The sequence below is a fragment of the Scylla paramamosain genome, chromosome 8 (genome assembly GCF_035594125.1).
Source record: "Scylla paramamosain isolate STU-SP2022 chromosome 8, ASM3559412v1, whole genome shotgun sequence".
NCBI lineage: Eukaryota > Metazoa > Arthropoda > Malacostraca > Decapoda > Portunidae > Scylla > Scylla paramamosain.
This window is the reverse complement of record NC_087158.1, coordinates 29,403,195-29,418,004: the sequence shown is the minus strand read 5'-3', so window position 1 is coordinate 29,418,004 and position 14,810 is coordinate 29,403,195. Positions and strand designations below refer to the sequence as shown.

Sequence of the window (14,810 nt, the reverse complement as noted above, 5' to 3'; positions counted from 1 at the left end):
AACTAAACGCTAGAGAGACTTGGCATCTGTTTACTTCGTTTTCTTCAGTTAGGAGGAAGAAAGATTGTTATCTGTATCAGTTTCTATTATTTGATTTTGTTTGACCTTCTTAGACTCTGAATAGATTGTGCACTGGGCTTGAGAAAGAAACAATGGTGGCAAGGCTTGGAAACTCGATCTTGGTGGAGGAACAACGGGGTACGGAGAAACCAGAGACTGTTCTGTGCTCTCAACACAATTAATCTTAAAATAAACAGGAGGAAGAAGCGTGCTACGTTTTTCCTTTCAAGCATGTAGATCAAAACTTAATTAATTCATGGTAAAAGTTTTCTTTCATTAGTTGATATTGATTCCATTTCCTATAAAGTTCCTTCCATTGTGAGAGTGAAGCTACGTAACGAGAGAGAGAGAGAGAGAGAGAGAGAGAGAGAGAGAGAGAGAGAGAGAGAGAGAGAGAGAGAGAGAGAGAGAGAGAGAGAGAGAGAATCAGAGAACAGAAGAAAAATGGAGTCAGTGTGCTGTCAAGGAGCCTATAGACAAGAGTGCCAACGTTATACTATCAACAACTGACGCTTGTGTACATAATTAGTGACTTTTGATTGAGACAAGACGACAAGAACACCAAAACAAAGCGCTCACATGACGCAGCTTGATGACAGAAAGGAGAGGCACCAGTCACTCCACTTCACCACTAAAATAAACGCCTCATCAATCAATATGCAATGTTATCGAGGTGCTGATGTTTGAAGGCACCGCGTGAACATGGCCCGTATGCTGAAACACTTGTGCTGCATCCTTACTACATTCAAGAGGCTCTAGTTGAAGTGACACTGGTTTTTAAGGGTGTTTTTTGTGGCTCTAGTGACAGATTAACAAGATTTCTACACTATTAACAGGAGAAACACTCTAGAGAACCGGACTCTAGTGACAGATTAACAAGATTTCTACATTATTAACAGGAGAAACACTCTAGAGAACCGGACTAGTTATCTCTGTGGCCTTTGAAGATAGTAGGGGTGAGAGCAAAGCGCTTCAGAACACAGTTGTCTCCTTTGTTCGTGGTGGTATTTCTCGGCTAGCGACTGACGTACTGAAGTATTTTACGAGTGAAAAGGCGAGTGAATGCCTCATTTAGAGCACGCGCCATCATCCTGGTAATAGGGGTTAACTCGCCACTTTCCCGCCTCGTCTTTGGAAGGAGTTTGAAAGGAGAACAGATTGCAAGCGACGAACGTACTGAGGAAAGGATAGAAAGAATGAAAGGAAGAAGAGATGAGGTGTAGGTAGGTAGGTAGACGCTGACACACACACACACACACACACACACACACACACACCTGGCTCTTCATAAAGATGCTGATTATTCAAGTATCTGAGAATCTTACCACCTGAGACCATTAATTAACGCGAAGGGTAAACACTTCTTGCCTCCTCTCTCTCTCTCTCTCTCTCTCTCTCTCTCTCTCTCTCTCTCTCTCTCTCTCTCTCTCTCTCTCTCTCTCTCTCTCTCTTGTTTTCTTACTTCTTTTATCCTTTCAAATGTGTCTATTACATTTTATTTCTTCTTTTCTTATTGACTTTTCTCGTTTTTTTGCTAACATTTACTTCTATTATGCTACTACTGCTATTACTACTACTACTACTACTACTACTACTACTACTACTACTACTACTACTACTACTACTACTACTATTACCACCACCACCAACAACAGCAACAAGAAAACCACCACCACCAGGCACACCATTCATACCTGTTCTATTAGTCCTCTCCATTCTGCCTCCTGACGCGCCGAGTGAAGGATGGGTAACGAGGCTCAGGTACTGTAATTGGCAACTAATGAGCCGGCAGTGCAGGTGATGTCCAGGTGTACCGCACTGCTCGCTATGATATTGACGAGGCGCATTCAAGGTGAGGAACGGGAGAGCAGGTATGACTGGGTGGGTGGGTGGGTGGGTGCGGATTAAGTGGTGGTTGTGGTAGTAGTAGTAGTAGTAGCTGTTGTTGTTGTTGTTGGTGGTGGTGGTGTGGTGATGGTGTGGTGGTGGTGGTTGTGATGGTGATGATATCGGTAAAATTAGTAGCAATGATATAGTGATATTGACGGCAACAACAATAACAACAACAACAACAACAACAACAATAATAATAATAATAATAATAATAATAATAATAATAATAATAATAATAATAATCACAAACACCACTACCAATAATCAACACAATATAAAAAAAAAATCGAATCACAACCATAAAAACAAATACAAAACAGCGAAACAAAAAAAAATGTCTGCAAAATATTCAATAAAAATTACGAATAAAAAAACACACACACACACAATTAAAATCTATTTCAAAGAGGGATTATTTTTCATATGTGTGTGCACGTGATGAATAACTCCCGGCAGTGACAAATACTATTGATACGCACGCACGAACGAACAAGGAGAAAAGAAAAAAAAAAAAAAATATATATATATATATGCACCATATGTACAATTGCATAAACACACACACACACACACACACACACACACACACACACACACACACACATTGATCACATTCAGAATAACACCTGTCTTGTATCCATCAATGTGAGGTTTAATTGGCCTGAGTCCGGGAATTTCCATGTGTGTGTGTGTGTGTGTGTGTGTGTGTGTGTGTGTGTGTGTGTGTGTGTGTGTGTGTGTGTGTGTGTGTGTGTGTGTGTGTGTCTAGACTGAAAACAAACACGCATTAAATCAAGATGTTTTCCGTTGATAATTTGAACTTGAATCTCCCTCAAGATTTCCCTTCCACAATCTACTTTACCTCTACCTAATTTACTTTATTTCAATCTACTTAATGTGTTTTACTTCATCTTAATCCAATTTATCTTAATCCATTTTACTTAAAGTACTTTTACTGTACTTTCCTATATGTCATCTACTTAACCTAAATTTACTTTACTTTAACTCATTTTACTTTTCCCCTCCCCTAAGACCTCCTTTCTATATACATTTACTTCATCACCACCATTTACCCTTATCTCTTCACCAAATAACCCCTAAGCTTTATCCCTTCCTCAGTTTGACACAAGACGCCTTAAAGATAGCGGGATTTCAATCTATTCCTCCTTAATCTACGTACCTTTACTTTACCCCCTTCCTTAAGATAGCCCTTCTGTAACCTACTTTCTACTTCATTCCTATCTTTTTTCACCCTTATCCCTCCACCAAATCCTAACCTTCACCTCCAATTCAAGTACAGTGGATTTATAGCAGCGTTGCACGAGGCCTGATACACCTCTGATACAAACCCCTTGACTGAGATAAGCGTGACGTTCTCCCCGCGACTCCTGCAGCAGCACCAGTCTTGGGTTCGTGAGGTGGTGGTCTCCTGCCTTCTTACGTTTGAGCAATGTAGCTGAAAGTCTGAGTACGAGACCTCTGCTTCCGGTGTTGAGTGTGCTTCTGCTGCTGCTACTGCTGCTTGAGGGTCCGGGTCTTTTCTCTAGCTCTTTCTTCTTTTCTTTTTTTTTTTTCCTTCTTCCTTCTCGTCCTCTTCTTCTTTGCCTTACTTTTTTTTTCCTTTGCTTTTTTTCATTTTTTCTCGCCCTCCTCTTCCTCCTCCTTCTCCTTCTCTTTTTCTTTCCCCTTCTCCTTCTTTTTCTCCTCCTCCTCCTCCTCCTCCTCCTCCTCCTCCTCCTCCTCTGCTGCTTCTTTTTCTTCAACTCCTCCGCCTCCTCCACCTCCACCACCCTCACCATCACCACTCAAAAAGGGAGGAAGGAACATGTGATTGGAGTACCGCCCCCCTTCAAGGATGGCGCGTAAGGCTTTTGCCACAACGAGCTAGTGGTGGCGGTGGTGGTGGTGGTGATGGTGGTGGTGAGGATGAGAGGCAGTTTTGGTGCTGGGGTTTGGCGCGCCACGTGAATGGAAGAGTGAAGCCCCACGTAATTCTAGTAGAGTTTTTTTTTTTTCTGGTGTAACGTAGTGCTTGAGAGGACTATGGTAGGAAGGAAGGAAGGAAGGAAGGAAGGGGAGGAAGGAAGGAAGGAAGGGAGGAAGAAAGAAAGGAAGGAAGGGAGAAGAAGAAAAAGAGGAAAGAGGAGAGGGAAGGGAAGAAAATCCACGGGCAAGGAGAAGAAGATGAAGAAGAAGACCACTCTTAACAAAAGTCTTTACTGGTGTTTGAGTCGTCTTTGAGAGAGAGAGAGAGAGAGAGAGAGAGAGAGAGAGAGAGAGAGAGAGCGCAGTCATCATGTGCCACAATAGCTGCAGGAACCAGCCCACTCTTGCTGGACCAAGCGTGACCCTCATCCACAATATGGCTTTAATTGGTCCATTTCGACTGCATCTCCCTCTCGCTGCCTCTCTCCCGCCTCATTCCTGGCCTCCCGGCGCCCGTCACTCACCACCTCTCTCCCTCTCTCCCTCCTCCCCATCTTGTCTCCTCTTAACTCTTATTCTGTCAGGTTCAGGAATCCAACCCAAACAGAAACAATTTTGGATCACTCTGGTCGGCCAAAGAGGACAGCGAGCGCCTCAAAGCTCATTCCCAGAAAGATTTGAGTCGGAAGTTTTGCAGTGGGACTCAAAGCGTGCTAATCAGTGCGGGGAATCCTGCTGCACCGCTCCTCGCCGCTTAGAAACGATGAAACTTTTTACTTCAAGCGAAATCTTTGGTAGTATTTAGAGAACTCAACCCAGAGTGTCTTGAAAGTAAAAGCTCGTGTCTTAAGAAAAAAAAAAAAGAAAAGCGGGGTAGGAAATTTGAATCAGATCAAACGTGAAATGAAGAAGGTGGAATTATTTATTTTATTTTTTTATTTATTTATTTATTTTTATTTTTACTTTTTTTTTCTTGTGTTTGGTTCAGTCCACGCCGCGCGCCGTGTGAGAACTGTCGTTGGTATTTTTAGCGGGAAAAGTGGATGACAGTTTGGAATCAAATAAAAAGCTGTCAGTTTTTTTTTTTTTTTCAGCCTTCACGTGCAACTGTTTGGGTACACACACACACACACACACACAGGGAAGAGTTCAGTAAAAAAAAACTAATTGTGTTATTGTAAAGTTTCCTTAACAGTATCAAAACTATAGCACAGAGGAAGAGTTTGTGACGGGGTGAGTGAAAGCCTTGGTTTGTCCTGCTGTAGTGGACAGGGCCTGGTGTGTGCGCGCGAATCAAGGGTGTGTACCACTCGGGCGGGTGAAATCGACTTCACAACTCCAAGCATGCATGCAGTACACTTTCCTACACATACAGTGTGTTCTCCCCTAAACTGACACAGTAAAGGTTTTTTAATTGGGCAGGAAAAGCAACGTGAAGGACCAAACTCTTCCAGGCACACTTGTACATTCTATGTTGGACATACAGTTTGGTCTCCTCCCCTAAGCTGATCCAAGAACCTTTTATAATTGTGCAGGAAATACAGCAGGAAGGACCTTTTGACTCGGTGTGGCATCCGACCATATTCAACAGGAGGCATAGGGAAGGTTTGGTCACACACGAGTCCCCGAAACAAAGGGGCACTTATGTTTAGGAAGCACAATGGGAGGAGAGACACCTTGAGGCAGAAAGGTGTCCCCAGCAGCATCGGCGAGGGAGGAAGCTGCGGCTCAAAGCGGAAGTGTGTTTCGAGTGCCGGGAGAAATTGAGTTGACGTGGCGGAAGTTAGTTCGTCTGGAGAGCAATACTTTAAGACGGCGCGGTGGTTGCGTCAGGAGCGTCAAGACTCAAGCCTCGTTAGGCAAGGCCACCGCGATCAAGGAGCCAGCCACTGGGGCCTCGAGTGTGCTTCCACATCTTTCACTTCCCGGCTCTGCACGCCGATCCTCTCGACCTTTCTCATCCCTCGCGGAGACTGGCGAAAGTGTAGTGGTAATGCACACACACACACACACACACACACACACACCAATGAATATATTCTGTTAATATATATTCAAATCCATACATATTCATCCACCATAAAGCTGCCGTAGGATGTTACTTCTAAGAAACTTAAGGAATACACAATGTACAAGTATTACTGTTTAGTGTGGACGATGTTTAGAGTTCCCTACAAGCTTACAGTGACAATGAGGAGACCAGACAGAGCAAGAGCATCAAGTACCAGCTCTGAGTTGTCGTGGCGATGAGTATAAGAAACACACGCCTTGAAATGAATAGTTATCATGCAAGGGCCGCTCACAATACCCGCACTTCCACGCAGACGCACCAACCTTTCACTCTCACAATACACAGAATATGTAGACTGATTACTGCAACAAATGTTTATGTCTAGGTAGGTGTCTGTTTGTGGGAAAGGAATGTATGTGTGTGTGTGTGTGTGTGTGTGAGTGGATAGGTGTGTGTTGGGTGGGATGTGGGAGTGTGTGTGTGAGTGGGTGGATGTGCATGTGTGTGGGTATAAGTAGCTGTGTGCTTGGATGGGTAAGTTGGTGTGTGGCTGGGTAGGTGCGTGCGTGTGTGTATATAGTCACGTGTCAACTCATCAGCCCTTCACATATACCATCTAACTCTTCAAGTGAAACCGACTCCGTAATGAAAGAAGATGGCAAGTCTTTTTTTTTCTTTTAATTCTGGTCAGATTCTGAAGTTCATTGTTGAATCACAAGCAGCTTATCACCTCGCCTTACAGGAAGCGAATACTAAACACAAAACTTCGAAGCAACTAGAATTATGAGAACATTTTCCTCTAGGCGTGGCGACACAAATTACCTTGCATTCAAATTGTTGTATTCACTTGAACATGAAAACATCAGATTACTCTTTTTTTCTGACGTTTTTTTTTCCTCTGGTTTTGATTATTCATTATATTTCAACATGCATTAACGTTTATTATGCTGTTTTGTTGGCTAAATTTTTCTAATCTCCGGAGATGAGCTTTGATAACAACACCAGCAACAGAAACAAATATAATGATAATAAAAATAATAACAACAATAACAATGATAACAATTTGCGTCGACATGTTTCGGATTAGCAGAACAAAGCGCGCTCTCAGCCTCGCATGGCACAGCAACAAGACACAAACAACTCACTGAAGCGAACCATCTCTATGTAGACTCTGAAGGCGGCACATCGGATTTCATACACTCGTACCTCCCATAACAAACACAGCACAAACACGTTCACTCTCGAGGTGCAACCGTCACTCCTTTCATTACCAGACACTTATTTTTTACGATAATCATCTACTTTTTAACTTTTTTTTTACTACAGCCTCCCAAATACCTCTGTAGCTTAGAAAAGACAAAAAATCAACTTCCTTCTCGGTCTTTCTTGTTCTGGAGATCTAAGCAGCCTGTGTAACTTTCTGGTCACTTTTTTGTTTTACTACAGTTTCTTAAATAGCCCTGTAAAGCTTACAAAAACAAAACTAACCTCCTCCCTTCTCGTTCCATGTCCAAGCAAACAACTCCTCCAGTGTTTTGAATCTTAAACAAAGGATGGCCATAGTACCCAGTTTTCAAGACGCTTCACAATGTAATTTGGGCTTGCTCTAAAACTGTATATTCTTTAGGAACAGGCGCCTTCACTGGTCCTTTTATTTTCAATCAGTTTTGTTGTCCTTGGCCAGGGACCCTCAAACATAAAAAAAAATAAAAAAGCTAAAGTAAATTAAAAGGTTGAAGAAGGAGTAATATACATGGCACGTGTCTTTACCCTGGAGTCTTGAGGGTCATACTGAGATGCCGTAAACGTATATGTATCTTCTCTGGGTCGCTTATTAGAAGGAAGGCAGCAGGCAGACAGGGAGGAAGGAAGGGAGACAACAAGGGATGAGGTGGATGAAATTAGCTCCCTCGAGGGTCAACAAAAAGGAGTGAGAAAACGTGTTAGGTTTCTGACACGTGGGAGGAGGAGGTGGTGACTTGGTTTGGGTCTGTCTGTCTGTCTGTTCCCCCCACCTCTCTCTCTCTCTCTCTCTCTCTCTCTCTCTCTCTCTCTCTCTCTCTCTCTCTCTCTCTCTCTCTCTTGATACATTAAAGAAATCTATAATATGAACATTTCTACCATTTTTTTATGAACTGGAGATATCGTGAGTACCTTATCTAAAAACTCTCTCTCTCTCTCTCTCTCTCTCTCTCTCTCTCTCTCTCTCTCTCTCTCTCTCTCTCTCTCTCTCTCTCTCTCTCTCTCTCTCTCTCTCTCTCTAATTAAACCTTCATATCAGTTTTCTTGAAAGGACATAATAATGACTCGTGGGTTTGGTGAGACTGGAAGGGGGCCCAACAGATGCCGCCAGGAACAAGGGGGAGATCGATACCGCAGAGAGAGAGAGAGAGAGAGAGAGAGAGAGAGGAATAGATGGTTGGGCATTTCGATCTCATGTTTGTGTGCCGTTGTTATTAATTCCCCCCGTCGTGTCGAATAAGGGTGTCGATTGGCGCGCACTCACGAAATGCTATTGATAATTAATTCTCAGGAGTGAAAATTGAGAAAAGTATAGATAAGGTGTGTTTACGCATGTTTATACTGCAGTTTGGGAGAGAGAGAGAGAGAGAGAGAGAGAGAGAGAGAGAGAGAGAGAGAGAGAGAGAGAGAGAGAGAGAGAGAGAGGTAATGTTTGGATTTGCAAGCGACGTGAGAATGACATGTAAAGAGGAAAGTGCTAGTCAGATAGAGAGAGAGAGAGAGAGAGAGAGAGAGAGAGAGAGAGAGAGAGAGAGAGAGTATACTTAACTAAACCCTGCTCGGTTCTACATTACAATTTTTAAGCTAATCAAGTATCTACGTCGTGCTGGCAAATATGAGGACGGCTTTTCAGTGCACGGAGGTTGTGGCTGAGTTGCATGGAGAAACTTCACTTTTTGCCGCGTGAGCTCAAGCCGCCCTGTTGCTGCTAAAGAGGACCTGGAAAGTTAGTGGGGTTCGGTTGAGGTTTGCTGAGGAATGTTGATAAGGGATGAAAAGGTGAAAATTAAGATTAATATAGACTTTTTTTTTCTTTAACTCTTCCCTTTTCTTTTTTCAGTTCTACTTCTTATTTTCATCCGGGTTGATGTAGGTTTTGTTGAGGCTTGGTGAACAATTTGACAATGGAAGACAACAAAGTGAAGATTATCATATAAAATTTAACTCTCCTTTTTTTTTTTTAGTGCTCTTTCTTATTATACGAGTTTGGCTTGTTATTTTATATGTAAATTTTCTCTTTTTTTTCCCATGCATAAGAGAAGCACGAATATACTCAACAAAATGACAAATAATAAAAAAAAAGCATACTGATTGTGATATAGTAGTGTGTGTGGGTGTAATGTATGCTAGGCTGTGATGCTTAATGCTGTGATATGTCTGATGCTGTGCGATGCCGTATTGTTTGATATTTATGATGTGTGAGATGTTACAGTATGACGTGTGGTGGTACTGTGATGAGTGTGATGTGATGTGTGATGGTGAATGAGGTGTTATGTCGGCTCAGAACATCATACGTATCAACGAACTAACTACTCATTAAGATTTGAACTCTACTGAAGAATAGGAGGCGGATCCTGTTTAGTTTCGGCGAAGAGAACATGAGCGAGCGGTTTCGTGCGGGGATGTGTTTACTGAGCTCAAGCTTGTGAAAGATTGGGAGCCCCAGGGGTTTTGCTGGACCTATTCAGAAATAGGAGAAAAAAACAGAAGTTTTAAGTAGGTAATCTGGGAGAAGTTTGGAGTTAAGTTTGATTTGGGAGGGTTGTATGTAAAGTGAGACGGGAAGGTAGGAGGGTAGCGGGAGGAAGGCGGTATAAGCGAGGGAGGGTCAAAGTTCAGTAGGCTGCCTGATTATTTTCGCTTGCGGCTAAGTTGAATAAACTACCCACCCACACCCACACGTACACCCAGAGAGAGAGAGAGAGTAGCCCGACAGACTAACATACAAAAAGAGAGACAGTCAGATAAGTCACAGCCACCCAGCCATCCAGACAGACAGACGTACAGATAGACAGACAGACAAAGAGAATAATCAGAAAACATTGCAGTAATTAAAAAGAAGTCATAACAAAGAACACCACCAACAACACACACACACACACACACACACACACACACACACACACACACAGACGGGAGGAGACAGAGTGAATGCTCAAATCCACCTCGGCTACTACACTACACTCATACTGCAACGACAGACAAGCGGAGTACCCCAAGGTTACAATATTATCCTGCAGAGTTTATGAATATGTTAATGTTCTACTAGTTTTCTTCTTTATAATTAATTAGTATCGCTGGAGAAATAGTGTGTGCGGCTTTAATTTTGTATCAAAAGCTCAAGGAGTGGGTGAATGAAATGGATATGCAAGGTTTTCCAATATTCAGAGGCAGAGGAAACCATGAATGCAAAGTCTTAAAACGTTTCTGCAGTATAAATTCCTTCATCTGGAGTTGCGGAATTGGAGAAATGGAAGCATCAATTATTCTAATTCGTCTTTGTCTCTCTTTTACGATTTTCTTTTTGGAAGTCTGTTATGTGTTTATTTGTATGTAGCGTCTTTTTTTATTTAAAGAAAAAGAGGAGCTGCGTGAGTCTTACATCGTGTCAATGTTTTCTTTTTTTCTTTTCTTTTTTCTTTTTTTTTCTCTCTCTCTCTTCCGGGACTTTCTGATGTGTAAGTTCATTCACATGTAGTAGTGTTTTCTTTCTCTTTTTTTTCTAGTCATATTTTAATTCTCTCTCTCTCTCTCTCTCTCTCTCTCTCTCTCTCTCTCTCTCTCTCTCTCTCTCTCTCTCTGTAATCATATTGAAAGGTAAAGCTGAGTCGTACTTGCGTCACTAGAATCCAACTCACGACTCATGGTTCAGAGAGAGAGAGAGAGAGAGAGAGAGAGAGAGAGAGAGAACGGGGGGAGGGAAGCCACTGTTTCCCTCACCTTCTCTAACAGCATAGCATGAATTCTGTCATATACATTGTTTTCCCCTCACATTCCCCTTTACAGTCAGTCCCAAGCGTTCTCCGGCGCAGAGTTTGTAAAATGCACAACAGAATCAATGCAGTAAAAGTTGGAGACGGGTATTGGAAGTGAACGGACAGACACACAGTCGGAGCATTAAAGTCCCAAGCGGAGAAAGTCAGATTCCACGCCAGTAGCACTGAGAAAACTTTATTCCAGGACTGACCTTTGACGGACGTGGCGGGAAGGAGATAAGGGAGAAGGAGAGGGAAGGAAGAGGGTGAGTGGAGGGTGAGGGAGAGGGAAGGGAAGTAGGGAAAAGGGATGAGGGAGGGAGGGAAGAAGGGAACACGGAGAGTTGGGGCGAGAAAGTGGCTGGAAAATTTGAAATGATGGAAGCGAAACGAGAGAGAGAGAGAGAGAGAGAGAGAGAGAGAGAGAGAGAGAGAGAGAGAGAGAGAGAGAGAGAAAGAGAGAGACAGCCAACAGACAAAGAGAATAGTAAAAGATCGTTACAGTAATTAAAAAGGTGTCATAACAAGGGAGGCAACACACACACACACACACACACACACACACACACACACACACACACACACACACACACACACACACACACACAGGCTCACTTGCGAGTTTTTATTTATTTTTCCTGTTAGTCCTTTGCGATTAAGTTTTCTTAGCGAAGGATTTTAAATTTCTTAAGACTCCCTGCTGCTTCTTTATTCCATTTTCTTTAAAGGAACATTTATTAAGTCTTTTACAACCACTAACACCGACAGGAGAGAGAGAGAGAGAGAGAGAGAACCAACAACAAGAATAACAGCAACAACAATAACAATAACAACAACAACAACAACAACAACAACAACAACAAGAGTAAAAACAACAACAACAACAACAACAACAACAACAGCAGCAGCAGCAGTTTCATTGTTTCCTGGGTTTTCTCACGAACCTCTGTATCATCACCAGCATCACCAGTCATCTTTACAGAAGCCTTCAGCACCGCCCTATTCAGTCTGTCATCACGATTTTAGAGTTCCCGTCACCACCCACTCATCACCATCTCAAAAAGCACAATCTTCGTCACCCAAAGACATGTCATCACCACACAATCACCACACGTTCATCATCTCGACATCACCATTATCTCAAAATTCGATCACCATCCTATCACAATGTTCATGTCATCACGATCCATCACCACATTGTCACCACCTTACTACACATCACCAGCATCATCATCATCTCAAAATCCAGACACCATCCTGAAGTCCATCCCATCACCATACCCGTCATCACATTCTCATCACCTCACTTCACCTCACATCATCACCAGTCTTCTTATCACCACCATTATAATCTGTGATCCTTCCCCAGCATCCCAATCACTATCTCCACCACAAGAGGCCCTCATCACCACCCGTCACCACTATCACCAAGCCTTCACGCCGCCACTTGGCCACGCCCTCTGCTTCTCGTCACCATCATCATAACTTTAATTATTTTCCTCTCAACTTAATTCCTATTACTTCCGTTTTCTTCGCTTGTTGCCGCGGGTTGATTCCCTTCGCCTCGATCGCTCCTCCGCACTGATTTCAATAATTTTAAGGCGTCTTATTTCTACTCGCACGCTCCGCTAGCTCGTGTTTCATGTATATTTTCAGTATAATGTTTTAAAGAGGTGATGCAGCGAATCGATCGTCTCTGTCGTGTGTCCCTACCAGCCGAACTTAGTTATTGAGGTTCTATAGAATATCAATTGCTCCCAAGAGGTTGCTGATGTGATTTCCCTTCCTTGGTTTCCTCTGTGTCTTTATCTTTCGGCGTGTTGTTGCTTAAAGGGAGAGAAACAAAAAACTGGGCTATCAGTGTTGCGGTAAACAGGCTCGTGATCAAAACTGGGTTATTTCTATGTCGTTGCCGAAGTGCTTTCCTGTCTTGGCGAGTGATGCAAGGCGTATTTATAGTGGGGCGAGGGAGCAGCCATCCAAGGTAACAAAATGGAGATGTAGGTGAAAAAAAAGTTTCAGAAATATCTTACCCACGTTGCTACATGGAGAAGTAGGTGAGTTTGGAGGAACATAGCAACGCTCATGGGACGGCACGCGAGAGTGAGCCTCGAGGCATCAACAGGCCCAGCTTGGCACGGGGCTGCCGGCGGGAGGCTCGAGTCACCCACAGATGGCAAGGAGAGGGGCGGCGCCGCACGCCCGCACGTCACCGCCACCAGCCAACAACTGAGCCATGGCTGTGACGCACGTGGGACGGAGGGCCGGGGCTCCCCTCCCTCCTTCCCTCTCGCCCGACACTTGTTACTCCCAGGCGCGGCCCACAGGTCCCGCAGCCACCACGTGACGGGGACCTTTACGTGATTAAACTCGGGAGATTGGGGCATTGAGGCCTTTCCGTGGCCAGCCTTCCGTAACAGGTCACCTTAAAGCCCGATGCCTCCCAGCCCGCGCCTCCACTCCCTCCACCGCCTGCATGCGACTCACGGACACTTGTAGCTTTGGTAGTGCCACCGCCCGAGGCCCCGCCCCGCACGCCGCACACCAGCCAGCCCCGACGCGCACCACATCGCCAAACTGTTGTGATGTGCGACTTACCTTTGTTACTAAAACCACCTGGCAATACCGGAATCGGCCACTACACGGATTTGGATGTTTTTACTGTGTGTGTGTGTGTGTGTGTGTGTGTGTTTGGTGTTTGTGTGTAGGGATGGGTTTTGTTTCTATTTTTGTGTTGGACGTATTGCCGAGATTCATCATTGGGCTTACTGACCGTGACTGGCTTTGGTTTGTTGTTGTTGTCTGCACTTTGTTTGTTGTTGTTGTTGTTGTTGATATTTGTTTGTTGTTTATTTGGTGTTGTTGCTTCTGTTTGTCGGTTGTTATTGTTGCTGCGTTTGTTCTTGTTCTTGTTGTCCTGGAATTGACACACATTCTGCCCACTTTGACATGTATTCTTTCCTGTCGGACTCCCGTCACTTGTGGTTTCTCTTTTTGTTCTTATGACATTTGATCTGTTCTTGTCAATCCCCCGAGTGTTTTTTTTTTTTTTTTTTTTGACTACCTCTTGACTTCTTTGTACAATCTATCCAACCTTGATCTACTCAGTTTAGTTTGTACGTATGTTATTTTTCTTTTCATTCCTACGTGAACTCTTAGCTTTTGTTGTGCTGTTCAAACACCCCAGCTGTCTCTGTATCTCTCTCTCTCTCTCTCTCTCTCTCTCTCTCTCTCTCTCTCTCTCTCTCTCTCTCTCTCTCTCTCTCTCTCTCTCTGTGTCTTCATTTTTGTACCGCCTCTTTTTCCGTCTTTGGACTCGGGCTCTCGACTTGCACAACGCTCGAGGGACATCATTCTCCTCATAACAATCCCTCACTTTTCCCGTAAACTAATGCACGGTCGCAGAATCGGGATATTTTTCTCTGCTTGTCCCGGCGAGCGGCAGCATCAGCGGCGGCTTTGAAGGATGTTGAAGAAGCGAATGCACGAATTTTTCTTAAAGGGAATGGAAATGTATCATAATATTCGTGTTAATTTTCTTTCTCTTTCTCTCTTCGTTTCTTTTCTCCTGTCTTTTCCTCCGTGTTCCCTTCCTCAGCCTCTTCCTCTTCCTTCTCCTCCTCGACTCTTCCTCTTCCTTCTCCTCCTCGACTTCTTCCGCTTCCTTCTCCTCCTCGACTTCTTCTGCTTCCTTCTCCTCCTCGACTTCTTCCTCTTCCTTCTCCTTCTCGACTTCTTCCGCTTCCTTCTCCTCCTCGACTTCTTCTGCTTCCTTCTCCTCCTCGACTTCTTCCTCTTCCTTCTCCTCCTCAACTTCTTCCTCTTCCTTCTCCTCGTTTGATTTTTTTTTTTCCTTGTTCATCTTCTTCACTTCCTTTCCGTTCACGTTTTTCTCTCCATCTCATCGTCCTTGTTTATCCTCT

General features: G+C 43.7%; 1 protein-coding gene across 1 annotated transcript in view; it reads right to left on the bottom strand.

Annotated features, from left to right (window-relative positions):
- LOC135103118 (glutamate receptor ionotropic, NMDA 2B-like) overlaps positions 1–13,850 on the bottom strand; it is a 226,574-nt gene extending 212,724 nt beyond the window's left edge. Inside the window, 1 exon segment of the mRNA XM_064009158.1 lies at positions 12,921–13,850. The gene's annotated coding sequence lies outside the window, so the exon portion shown is untranslated.
- Between the last annotated feature and the right edge of the window lie 960 nt (positions 13,851–14,810).